General features: G+C 42.0%; 1 long non-coding RNA gene across 1 annotated transcript; it reads right to left on the reverse strand.

The window, feature by feature from the left end:
- Positions 1-946: 946 nt before the first annotated feature.
- Positions 947-4,226, reverse strand: LOC138237817 (uncharacterized). Its single transcript, XR_011189138.1, has 2 exons — positions 4,003-4,226; positions 947-1,396 (listed from the first exon to the last, which is right to left on the reverse strand). It is a non-coding gene; the product is annotated as an uncharacterized lncRNA (long non-coding RNA).
- Between the last annotated feature and the right edge of the window lie 9,409 nt (positions 4,227-13,635).

Genomic DNA, 13,635 nt, shown 5'->3' on the forward strand with positions numbered 1-13,635 from the left:
GTTTCACTTCTGTTGTTGTGTTGACCAACAAGCTTGAGACACATATGTGAAGTCGTACAGCTGTTGAGGTGGTGTCATAGCAATAACCTGGACTTGAACGTGAGTAAAACAAAATAACTAATAGTGAACTTTTGGAGACACGGCCACACACTCACAACCCACTCAGTATTGATGGAACGGAAGTGGAAACAGTCACCAGCTTTAGGTTTTTGGGATTTCACATTTCTAATGACCTAACCTGGACTGTGAACACGGACATTATCTTGAAGAAAGCTCAGCAGCGCCTTTATTTCTTGAGGTGCCTTAAGCTATGGGGGATGCCAGCACCTGCGCTGGTGAAATTCTACCGCTGCACCATTGAGATCACCTCACCAACGGGATCACCATGTGGTACGGCAACACCTCTTCTCGGGAGAGAAAGGTACTGCAGAGAACGGTGAATGTGGCCCAGAAGATCATCGGCTGTGGTCTCACAGAGATTAAACAGCTCTATGAGGACTGCTGCCGTGGTAGAATTCTGGCCATCACAGAGGACAGTCACCACCCAGGGCATGAGCTCTTCACCCCACTGCCCTCAGGCAAGAGATACAAGAGCATACAGACACTGACCACCAGATTCCTCAATAGCTCGGACCACAAGCAGGGCGATTGGCGAACACATCTGGCCATGCCCCTCGGACCACCCCTACACCCTCTACCTCATTACGATTTCGTATTTATTGCACATCTGCAGTCATTGTTGACACGTCTGCATTGTTTACATTCGAACTGTTTACTTGTTTACTTGTACATTGTCTGCTGTTTGTTTGTATATTGTCTTGATGCACTGTCTGCACTTTGTGTTTTTAATTTTTTTCTAACAATCGAGAGACTTTCTGTCAGTAAGAATTCCACTGTACCAGTACATGTAAGGTTTAAGTATGCCAATAAAGTTCAAGTTTAAGTGGGGAAAAGGGGGAAAGTATATTAATTACTGAGAACAGGGGGCATTTCTTTACACAGATGGTTGTGTGATTATGGAACAGACTACACAACTGTGTTGTCAAAGATCACACTCTGACTTTATACCAGAAACAGCCAGGTGAGATCCTTTATGAATCAGTTAATAGCAGCCAAACAAGCTTGATGGGCTGAATGCCCTCCCATGTTTGTACCTTTTTTGTGCTCTGATGTAGCAATCCAGCCAGTCCTGATGGTGATTGCTGATCGCATGACAGGTGTTACTCACAAGTGAGAAGCAAAGTACAAGTCAAAAATCTGCCTTCGTTCAGCTTTGCCAACACGACCGCCCTATACAGTTTCAGTGCTTCTCAGAGTCAGAAATAAAACAAACATGTGAGAAAACCTGCAGGTTCTCTTTAGGTATTTTCCTTCCATGAGAAACACCTGAGGATACCTGTAAAAAGAAAGATGAACAAATTACACAGTGCTACACTGTACTGGAACTACACACCCACCCAAACTCATTTATAATGGAGAAAGTTTTTTCATAATTCTTTCCTGTCACTTGTATACAAATCAACGTCAGGAGCAGCAGGTTCCATAATGTGCAATGTGCACAGACAAAGACACTGCTAAGGCAGGTTTGTGCCTGCTCCATACTGTGCTGGGTGTTGTGTGGCACACATTTTGTTGTGTCAAGACTGCTCTATTTCATCTCACTGGGCTCTTGACACACAAAAAGAGGTCACTGCTCCAATGCAGTCATGGTCATAGTCTGACTTGGATAGAGCTCTCCAGAAATGAGCAAGCAGGTTAAAAACAGTTACTTGGTACAACGAAGGCAAGTTCCATCTCCATTCTTCAACCTGATAGCAGTTTCTCTTGTTAAAACAGAATGAGAGAAGTCCACTTGGCTGATTTAGTATTAGTGGATTTTTAATAGTTAACCAATTGTAATTCCCCTCTTTATTAAGTAACTACCAGAATTATATTGGGGGGTTCATAAGCTTTCTCTGGTTCTTGGCACTGTATGACATATGCAATGAGCTTTCTGAATAGTATGGGCATCCGCAGCTCTATATACATGCCACATATTTGTCCTTGTCTTCAAAACTGCTGCACAAATGTAATTTGTTCAACTTTGCCACATTTTAAAGCAATTTAGCACCCTTGCTGCAAGGTTTTCAAGCGTTTTCAAGTCATGGGGCTGCTCTCATTAATGCCAGAGTCCAAGAGAAACATTGGCCGGGAAACTCAGCAACACTCAAACCTCAGAGGGAAAAAAGGGGGTATTTAAAGCATGCAGCTCAGAAACGGATCATTTCAATATTTGCCTTCGTGAAAGATGTTTTTTTTAATTGCGCTTACTGAAGGCTTCCTAAAATACAAGCCCTTTACACTGAACCACATGCGATGCAGTCACACAAAGGGAGTGTTGCCCGATGGATGAGAGAATGCAGCCAGTATTGGACAGAAGCAAAAACACATTTGGTGACGACCGAAATGGTAACAGATATTTTAGCCCTTTGATGTGATGACTTCTCCAGCGCTAGCCTCCCTTCTCCATCACGCAAATGGCTGTGGAGAAGCCATCTACATGGAATTATTATTAAGAGACGCCATGCTATTTTCATAGCTTTCTTTATGGACTTCGATAATTGCCTTTGTCAACTTTACATGATGCAAGGCAAAATGCTGAGCTTGAGTGACACAAGGTGACGAATTCATCCTCCTACCAGTCCCTCAGACCAGGCAGAAAATCAATGAGCAGGGAGGATTTTGAGCAGAAAAGGTTTATCATCCTACTGAACCCTATAGATTGGGCCGCAGAAGCTTGATCTCTGTTGTTAACAAAGCACCACACTTTGTCAACTATTATGCAAGTCACTTTGCAGGAAAGAAAAAACCAATCAGACTAAAGAACAGGAGATTTTAATGGATTTCCATTTATATTGCCAGGTCATCAGCTGTGCAGGTGTACTACTACGCAGAGTAAAGTGAATTAGCATCAGTTGATCCATGCATCAGAACTGATGAAGACCGCCTGATCTACACTGCCAGATCAGTAAAGGCCTTAGCAAGGTTAACCTTAGGAATTCTGCAGACTTTTCCATTGCTTTTATCCTGCCTTTGCACCGACAAGACTTATCAGACTTATCATTTTGTGCTTTGCATTCACTATACTGTGTTCTTTACCATGCTATCCTACAGGAAACTGAAAAAGGAAACAACGCTTTACTGTCCTCAAGTACTTTGAAAGAAGAACCAATAGGAAATTATCTGTAATGAAACTACTTCAACATTTTAACTTAAACTCCTATGTAAAAAAATCAATCCAACAGATAGCCAGAGCTTGTAAAATTATAGTAACAGGCTGGTTAGCTCTGGATTTAAAACCAATCTTCACTCCCTAAGTTTTTTTTAGAAACAGCGACCATCAGCAACACACATCTGATGCCATATTTCTTTTTGACTTCACAGTCTATGGAGTCTGTGTTTCGCAGACCAGTACTGCTTACGGGTAAGACGCTTTTGTGCTGTGTCTGTCAATAGACAGAGGGTGGGAAATACAGTAGCTAGGTGAGATCACACTGCCAGCTGGGAACAGAACAGGCTGAGCATCGACACAAGATGTCGAATCAGAAAAACAACCCCCCCAAATAAACAGAATATCCCAAGCCCTTTTTGTCTAACGCAAAATGACTTTAAAACTGTTTCTGGTTCAAAATAGTAATTGACATTTTCAGAATGTTAGCATGAAAGCATATTCTTACAGCTGTCTCCAAATCGCACCACGACTCCTCTCTGGGGTAACAGACCAGTAGATCTACCTACTCTAGATCAAAGTGAAGGATTAAATCAGAGGGATTTCTATAAATAAGTTAGCTACAACTGGCACTGCTGGATATGTGGATAAATAAGAGGCCATTCTCTAATATGTGGTGAAAGTCTCCAAGAATACCATTTGGGAAAGGTGAACAAAATATTTGAAATGCATCATGTTAATCTTAAAAACTCTATGCAGACCTGAATAACACAGAGACACCAGAGATACTGTACCTGAAAGTGACTAGCCGAAGTTATGAAATTCACACACAGCACTTGATCTTTCTGTGCCATTTACTGCAACTCATTAAAAGCAGTAATGATCAAAATCCAATTTAAAGGCTTGGGGCTTCAGAGCCAGCTGAGCACAGCTGTTTGGGACCGATTCCGGACTCTTTCCGTGCCTTCTAGTTTCACTTTTACAGCATTTTACAAACACTGCAAGCCGCCGCCTAAAAGCAGCTCTTGCTTTTCCGGTGGTTTCCCAGCTCCTGCCTGTCACTCTTGATAATTTCTCCTTTTTTGGCAGTCATGTGTTTTTCTACAGCCCCCACCGCCCCTTACATGTTTTGGTGAAAATACTTTTTCCTTTTGAAGGAACTTGGTGTGGCTGACGTGCTGACTCTCCCCCCTCTCTGGCCTGGCTGTGTTATCAGAAAGGACAGGGAATGTTAAAGACCCTCACCTCTCTCCCGATAAAGCTCTGCCAAACGCTGAGCCTGCAAACCCTTCAGTGACGCACAGATGACTCACCCTGCCTTCTCTCTCTCTCTCTATGCCCCTGACCTCCATTTTTCTATCGGTTTCCTTCTTCTTCCTCTTTTTCTTGGTCGTTTTCCTCCACCGGTCCAAAAGTTTGTGTAAGATTTCCATTACTTCCAACACAATCTTTTAGGCCCCTTACAACCTCTCTTTTGGACACAAGCTTTTGATGGATATTATAAAGATTTTAAGGGAATGTTTTAGAAAAGGTTACAGAAATAATAACAGAGACCTTATAGGTTTATATGAATGTAATTCATTATTAGACCGTCTACTAAATTCCATGAAAAAAATGCAAGGACTATTACAGTATATTTAGGAGTAATAATGTAGTAATGTAATCAAGCGGCTACGAAAGGGTTAAAAATTGAGACCTGTTACTTCTTGTAAATTAATCATGAAAACGTAACTAAACATTATTTTGTCCATAAGATCAAAAATTGCCTTAGTGAGCGCTGTTGGCACTATGAATGCTTTTGAGCTGGAAAGTTATCAGATAAGAGAAAAACATGCCTGGAATTCCCTTGTGTCTCCGCTGATACAGAGGCTTGGAGGAATGCAGGGTGAGCCCAGTGATTCAGGTGTTGCAGGTTCAAGCCCGGGTCATGCCACCTGCTCGCCATGACTGGGACTGTGAGCTGAGATTAGTTGGCCAGGGAGGTGGTGACCCCGGTGACAGATACCTGCGGAGCTGCGGTCCCCTATTTTAAAGGCCGCGGAGTCACATGTTAAAAGGTGAGGATCGCGAAGGTGGGCGGGTGGGGCCTACTTCCTCCTTCTGGCTGTGCGTGGTTGCTGTGAGCACAGACATGTAAACACACCGCTGGCGATTCCAAACCGGGTGAGTATGTCAACAAAGAAATTCTAAATCTAAACAACTATGCCCATGTCAAAACACTCCCACAGAAATTGTCCGACAGAATATTATTGTGGGTTTCCAATAAGTGTTCTTAGCCCCTAGTATTCCTTTCCTATGTCCCGTGAAGGGATTTCTTTGTACAGTATTCTTTTGCTTGAGTTTGAGAGTGGAGCTCTGTTGATTTCTAAAATAAAACAAAAATTAGAACTTATGGTGAGAGTAGAAACAGCCTGAGAAGGAAAGGAGATCTGTGCTCTAAACTCCCTGTATGTATTTTGTTGTTTTAAATATTATATGTTTCCAGACTAAAAAGAAATCTCTTACTAAAAGACTTCTTAAGACGTTTCATCCTCACACCAGCAAGAAGCTATATTGAAAAAAAAAACCTTTTCTGTTGGATTTAGGGTTCCCTATTTCCATGGTATATTTTACCCCCAAGTGCTACATTCTGCATCTATCACTCCCCTACCATCCCACGTTTCGGGGAAATCAGGGACCCCCAGAGAATAGACAGAGATTTTTTGTTCCTTTGACAACTGTGTCAAAAGTTGCGAAAGCTGTAGTTGTTCCCCTTATTGCATCTTTGAGCTCAGTGTCCAGAACATCGCGTTTCACTTTCCAGTTTCAGATGTGTAGCCCCCCTCCTCCCCACTCCACCCCCCCCCAGCCTCTGCTCCCTTTCTGGTAGCTTCGTGGCCAGCCTGCAGTGACGGCGCTCCTGGCAGATCTTGTGCCTGAGGCCTGCACTTTATTAAATGACATGACTAAGAGAGGGAGTTAACAGGGAGCTAAATTTAAAGCCGTGAGTTAAAGTGAGTTGAGGCACTGGAGAATAAAAACATGCTGTGCCAAAAAAAACATTCTAACCCCAGAAATACATTTTCAAGAACTCGGAATAGGAAAAGAGAAATTTGCTTGATTTTTTTTTTCTGTGCTTTCATGACAAGGCTCCTCGGATTAACAAGGAGAGGTTGATTCTACTGAGGCCCTCGCTTGATACAGAGTAAAAATCATGTCAATGCATCCTTGTAGCGCTGTCAAATGCAGCATCATAGCTTTAAATACAGATACCTGGGAGGGATTTAGGTGACAGCTGTTGAAGGGGTGCATAGACATTTTGGTTATGAAATTGTACTGGACTAGTGTGGGGATGCAGTCCCATATTCTCATATTCTTACAACAACAGAGCCAGCACTAAGATCTACCATAGCACTGAGAATAACAACAGGAAACTATCTCGACCAGAAAAAATAACTTTAGCATTTTTTGGAATATTGTACTAAAAATCAATTGCAGTTTAATATACAATTTCCTAATCAATGAATAAACAAATGTAACAGGTGTCTTTCGCGGATCTCAGAAAGGATAGTCTCTTAAGGATCTGATAAATGTATTTTACCCTGGGAAAGGGCTCTGCTTCTGAAATGATCCAAGGACAAGGGAAGCTGAGTTAAGACAATGCTGCTCTTGACTGGGTCATCCACCAGGTTGCTTCAAGTAATAGTTTGAGGTACGTTTGAGCCTGGCTTGTCACTAGCCCACTGTGATTTCCAATGTGCTGTGCTCAATCCGCTTGGCACTGCCATGGCAGAGCTGGGATGAGTCAGCCAATGCTTTCCTGCTTCCCAGTGACTTCCTGGGTGCCTGCAGGCTTGTGGTGACATCTCTAACACACCGATGTGTTCTCACACACACACACATCTGAAGCTGAACCTCCTTTAGCTAATGAGGGGACCTAATTCAAGTGTTCAAAATCCTCAAGGGCACTAGCGAAATCAGCCCAATGGACTTCAACATTGAAGCATGGAGCAAAACTGTAGAGACAAAAATGAAATGTATTTATTGCTGGAGAGGCACTTCCTTACACAAGGTGTGTGGGAGTGTGAAACTGGCTACAGAGCCATGTGGTCAAAGCTCACTCCCTGACCCTCTGCAAGAGAAGACACACCCTAAAACTGGATGAGATCCTAGGATCCAGTAGCAAGAAAACAGGCTTGATGGGCCCATCAGACTCCCCTTGCTTGCATCAATTTTGTGCACGGATGAAGCAAGCCAGCCACTCCTGATGGTGATTGTCAATAGTGCGACAGGTGCTAATCACAAGTAAGAAGCAAAGTACAAGTAAAATCTCTGCCTGAGTTCAGCGTTGCCAACAAGACTGCCCTATTGTATCACATCTTTAGTGTTTCTCAAGAGCCAGTCCTCTCATTTTCTTCAACGTACCTAACAGCAATCCCACAAGAGAAACAAAGCACACACGAATATAAATTATTCAAGTAGGTAGCTGCGTTAGCATGTGTAGGCTGCAAAGGAACACAACGTTTCAAGAAAAGAAAAGAAAGGAAACACAACGTTTCGGCTGTGGAGCCTTCTTCAGGTGTATTTTATACAAATACAAACGGTGTATTTGAAAAAACTGGGAAAATAATAATAGAGAATATAAAATCCTGTTTGAAAGCTTTCAAAATCCTATAGGGAAACAGTTACTGCAGTTCCCAAATGCAATGCACAGATTTAATAGGACCAGCTGTTCATTGTTGTAAATCTGGTTCATGTCATCTGCAGCTGCAGATATGCTATTGTTTTATCAGGGCATCTGATGCACTGGCTGGGATGCAAGGAAGATGGTAACAATGGTTTAAGCGAAATACGCCTCAGTCGTGGCCCTGAGGCAGACTAAATCCCTTGTCCACAATGTTTTAATAAATCCCGCTGGGTGACTGAAATAACCCAAAATTCTAATTTGAGCTTCACCGGGCGTTGCCAATTGGCACACATCTGGAATGAAGTGGAAAGCTGAACTTAATGCCAGTCTTTTTTCACTCTCTCACCCGGCCCCACCAGGGGCCAGCGGGGTTCATATGTCACCCTTAATTTATCCGATTCTAACCACTTTTTAGATCAATTTTGGTTTGCCCACTTAAGCAGGTCATTTGTTCATTCAAGTAGAAATAATCTGATATGAGATTGCAGTAAATGTAGTTCTCCTGATGACTACAGCTGTCCATTCCTAACATAATTGAATCAATTAATTTACTAAATTGATCACTTGATCCAAGTCATGACAAACTGATAATTGCCTTTAAGACTTTCTGACTCTCCTGGGCCTGGGTGGGCCACCCCTGACTTAGAAGGATTAAGATGCCTTTGTAAAAGAGGATTATTTCTACACCCAACAACTGTTTTGTTTTTCTCCTCTTTACCACCTGTGCTAAAGATAGCACACTTATTCTGGACTCCACCCGTTTCTTCCCATACAATCTCCAGCCCATTGTCTGTTTCGATTTTCGGAATAACAAAGTTGCATTGCGACTTCTTTCTGCCCAACTAACAATACAAACCAAATACTGCGCTGTTTGTCTTGGTTGCCAGGCAACCACTGGTGTTTGAGGCCAGTCAGTATCCTGCGTCTGCACTTCCCTGACACAGGCAAGTCTGGGGGGGGGTAGGGGTGCAAACGCAGCTGCAGAGCGCATTTTTATCCACCGTGCAGACATTCTGTGTTTGCATTTTGAGGTTTCATTTTTCGAAGCATCTTTCACACCGATGCAAAAAAAAACAAACTGTAAAGTAGTGTGTCAATGGAAGAGGACATAATGACCCAAAATAAGAAGTAAAAGTAGCTCATTTCGCAGAGGAAATGCCTCATTGCTGCAAAAGAGCAAAAGCAAGCTGTGTTGGTGGCGCCAGTGGCACGGGTGGCCATTTCCCAAAGCAGGGGCGCACAGCTGGGTACGTGGTCTGGGGGCGCTGGCTGCAATTGGAGCAGGCCGGAAAAGCCATGGCTTATTGAAGGACGACAGCCCCATGGCTTTCTGAGTGAGGACCTCGTTACTCCTCCAAACGAGGCAGAGTCTCCCAGGGTGAAAAGGCTAAAGCACGGCTAATCCATGATTGAAAATGGCTCGATTCCAAATAAAAAAATAATAAAACACAGCATCAGCACAAGAGGGCAGTACCATTTGAGGATTTAGTATGTGAAACTTGCATAATATGGCCCAGGACATGAATTTATGCTTCTATAACTCTTGTCATTGAAATAAAAACAAACAACCTGTTTTTCTCTCTCGCTATTCAAAAAGATTCTCACTGCCTGGGAGCTGCTTTGAAATCAAGAGTTTTTTTACGCACTGATCTCAAAGGTTGAAGCCTTTTAACAGCAGGAAAGGAATCAAGCCAGATTGAATCACAAAAGAATTCCTTCTGTAACCAAAATATTAAAAATGAAAAACCATCTCTCCCTCATCTGGAAATACTGACTAATTCTCAATCTATGTGGCATCTGTGATAGATCCGGGGGTCTAAAAGTGCTGGAAAAGCTGTTGTGAAATAAATCCACAGGATTGTCCAAAATCCAAAGGAGCAAAGGATTGTCTGAATTTCTTATTCTAAAAGACAGGTTGCATCTGTTATCGATACAGAACAGTTCTGTTGTATTTAGTTTTGTTCAACGCTGATATGCTGTGTAGAATAAAGATTCGGGCACCCCGCATTTTAAAAGCACAGCACAGCACAGGTTGGGTGTCGCTGTGTTTTATATGGGAAGCTTTGGTCATGAAACCAGAGGTCAGCAAAAGTATGCTATACAAATAAGGGAAATAAGGAACGGCATTCAGAGCATAAGGAGATGTTTGTTCCCTGGGAATATTTCACACTCCAAAAGCGTGTTTCAGAAAGAGGTGTGAAATCCACATATATGTAGCAAAAAGGGTAAGAGACGCTCCCCAAAATATACCTATTCACTTCTAGCATTTTTTTACTTTTTCGCTAAAACACGTAATTAAAAGTCACACGAGAAGTTCTGTAGGTATACAAACGTATGTTTAATATATGTAAAGGGGAATTTCACATGATCATGGGACTTGGCTATCTAGAAGAGTATTTATTCTGAACAGAGGATGAAGAAAGTTCACTGAAGAAGCAGCTTTTACAAAAACAGTTTGAGATGCACTTCCTCCCCATGCCCTTTTAACCACAAAGAATTCCAAACAAAAGTATTCAGACACGATTTTGTTGCCAGAACACTAGTATGTGTGTGTTTTCAGAATTCAAGCACTTGACATTTACCTTCTGGAAGGCCACGGCTTCATTCGCACGTGCAGGACGATTCAGATTCGGGTGAAGGTATTGTCCCTTGCTGGAAAATACAGGAGGCTACACGTAGGGGGCCAAAAAGTACAGAGGAGGTAAAATATTATGGGGGTCGACCACCAGGAAACACCCAAATATAAAATACAGATGCGGAAGGGGAGAGGGTGCCAAAGTATGGTCAACACAGAAGAAGGGGGAGGGCGGTCTTTCAAAAGGTGAACATTTCTTTTTGAACAAATCAAAGGTTGCAGCTGCAAGGTATTTTCCTCAAGTGGAAATATGTGATGAAGAATCCCCGATCTGCGCGAGTGAGCGTGTGCCCTCGCATGTTAGCGCTTTGCTGGCCTCTCCTTCGACCGGGCTCGGCAGTGCGGTTTCCTGGCCAGGAGCGTCAGCTGACCCCCCACGCCCCTGCGGCCCACCTCCTGCAGTGCCCGTGACGAGTGGAGAGACGAGGGCCCGGGCGCGGAGCTGTAGGGCCTCACACCACAACCTAGAACTAGACTTCCGATCTCGCCAGACGTCTCGTGTTGCTTCCTGCAGGGTGTCTTTGAAGCCACTTGATTATTTCACCCCCTTCGCAGCTCCTATCTCTAATGGTCTGCAAGAAAGCAAACCGATAAAGGACGGAACTGCACGTCGCAGTAATAAAAGGATTTTATTACCCTTATTATTTTATCCAATTTCCCTTTAGTGTTTTGTTGTTGTTGGTGGTGGCAGTAAATCAGGCTGCTCTCTTTTTAGAGCCCCGTTCTGAAGTAAAATCAGACACTTTCTACATATCCAGGTTTTAGCGGGTTAGGGATTGTTGAAAACAGTATGATTTTGAACCCTTCACCAGATTTTCACAAGAACAATGCTGTCTTTTGTTAGGTTAGAACAAGAGGTTGAATATGCTGCAAAAATATTAATCTGACGATATTTAAAAAAATAGCTGCCTGTGGTTATGGAAAAAAAGATTAAGATAATGCAATCTGAACAACAGCAAGCCTTCACTAATTACTAGTTTAATTATTGAGGTTATTTGTCTAATAGGGTATAAATGAGTATAAATAACATATAAATGAGTTTCATGCAATCATGTTTCAAAGCCAAGTGACAGATACACAATCACCATATTTCCTTCATCGCTGCGGCCATTTTCCTCTACCATTTAGTTTAACTTTGAGTATTCAAATCTCAATTTAAGTTGAAAAACGTGCAACCTTTCCAGAGATTCAAAATGATTCTTCCTTTTGGGTTTGAAGTAACACATTGTAATTTCAAGTGTCTTTATGTTATAAAAGGAAAAAGACTCTTTAAGACTCTTTCTTAAGAGTCTATAGAAATATGCGATATTAAACTATTTTCTTACAAGTACTGGTGTAACTAGACTCTGTTCATCTGCAAAACTGACATTGTACAGAAGGAACAGTTTTTCCAAGACACATACTACAAAATGTGCTGACTAGAAAAAAACAACCCTAAGAAACCAGTCTCAGCCAGGTTATACTAATACCAAAAGGTTGTAATCCTTAAAGAGCTTTTTTTCTTTTCAAAGACAAAGAGGTAAGATATGAGTGTCATGCTTGAAATAAATGATGACCTAATGTTAGTAAGACTGTAGAAAGAACACATTGGTGAGATTATATCAATCATGATTCACACATATACAGTAGTGAGTACATTTAGAAGCAGAAAGGTAGGTACTTTCCCTCATGATTTAACTGCTGAAAATATAACCTTGTGATCAGCTCCTACGCATTCTCAAACTGACTATTTTATTTCATTCTCGAAGTCATTTTAAGTACTGGGAGGAAATGCTTAATGAAAAGGTAGCCGATCATAAAAGTGCAAATCTATAGTATGATAAAAAAAACAAATATATATACAAGAAATAACAAAACAGATGGAAGTATTAGCAAACAGTTCCTTAACAGCTTCCTAAACCTGAATTTAACTATGAAGGACATCCAAACTAAATGAAGCAGAATTAAACAAGCTTGTCAGTGAGGCTGTGAATCAGCCACTTTTCCTTCTGAACTGAACTACTGTCCATGGTCACTTATTAAGTAATCAATTATGTGAAAGTGGTACAAAGAATATACTGTACTCATGCCCTAACTTGCCACTTGCCTGACACACAGAGGAAATCCCCACATGCAGAAGAGCAGTACGATCCCAGAGCAAGCACCTGCCTAGGAGATCTGATAGCTCTGACCCCACCCTTTCCTACAAGAAATTCTGTTTCCAGCTCTGGCACAATCTTTATCCCAGAGCACCCCACACTGCGGATGCAGTTCGGAAATGAAACTGGAAGAGCGTTTTCCTTTTGCACTCCATATCTCAAGAGCATGGTTATGGAACAATTTTTATTTTCTTGAGGGATGATCACATCCATTTCAGGAAATACCAAGTACCACCGAATAAAGCATGTAATATTCTTTAACAGAATTATAGAAAGGTAGACACGGGGTTTCAGACATTAGCCATACACTTTTTACCAATGCCAAAAGCACAAGTAATTTAGGGTTCTAAGAATACAACAGGGAGAGATGCTAATAATGATACAGTGGGTATAGAAAGTCACCACCCCCTTTCAAAATGTCCACCTTTTGTTGGCCTAAAGCTCAAAAAGAAGACAAATAAAATCAGACTTTCCATTTTTATTTACAAATTGTACCTTGCAACATCCAAGTGAAAAAAGAAAGCTAAATTTCTGAAGAAACGGTGGAATTACAGGGTTGATCATACTTGATGGAAGCACCTTTTGCTTGAATTACAGCCTTTAGTCTGTTTGGATACATCTCTACCGGCTTGGCACACCTGACTGTTGATGGACTGCCCTCTTCAAGTCATTCCAAAGATTTTTTATGGGATTGAGGTCAGGGCTCTGACTAGGCCACTCAAGAACATTCACCTTCCTGTCCTTCAGTCACTGTACAGTGGCTTTGGCGGTGTGCTTTGGGTCATTGTCATGTTGAAAAGTGAACCATCTTCCCATTTTCAACTTCCTGGCTGAAGGCTGCAGGTCTTCTTTGAGAATTTGCCTGTATTTTGCACCATCCATCCTCCCTTCTATCCTGACAAGTGCCCCAGTCCCAGTGGAAAAGAAAGAGCCCCACAGCAGGATGCTGCCACCAGCGTGCTTTACTGTAGGAATGGTGTTCTTTGGA

Source organism: Lepisosteus oculatus, chromosome 3 (assembly GCF_040954835.1).
Source record: "Lepisosteus oculatus isolate fLepOcu1 chromosome 3, fLepOcu1.hap2, whole genome shotgun sequence".
NCBI classification, from domain to species: Eukaryota; Metazoa; Chordata; class Actinopteri; order Semionotiformes; family Lepisosteidae; genus Lepisosteus; species Lepisosteus oculatus.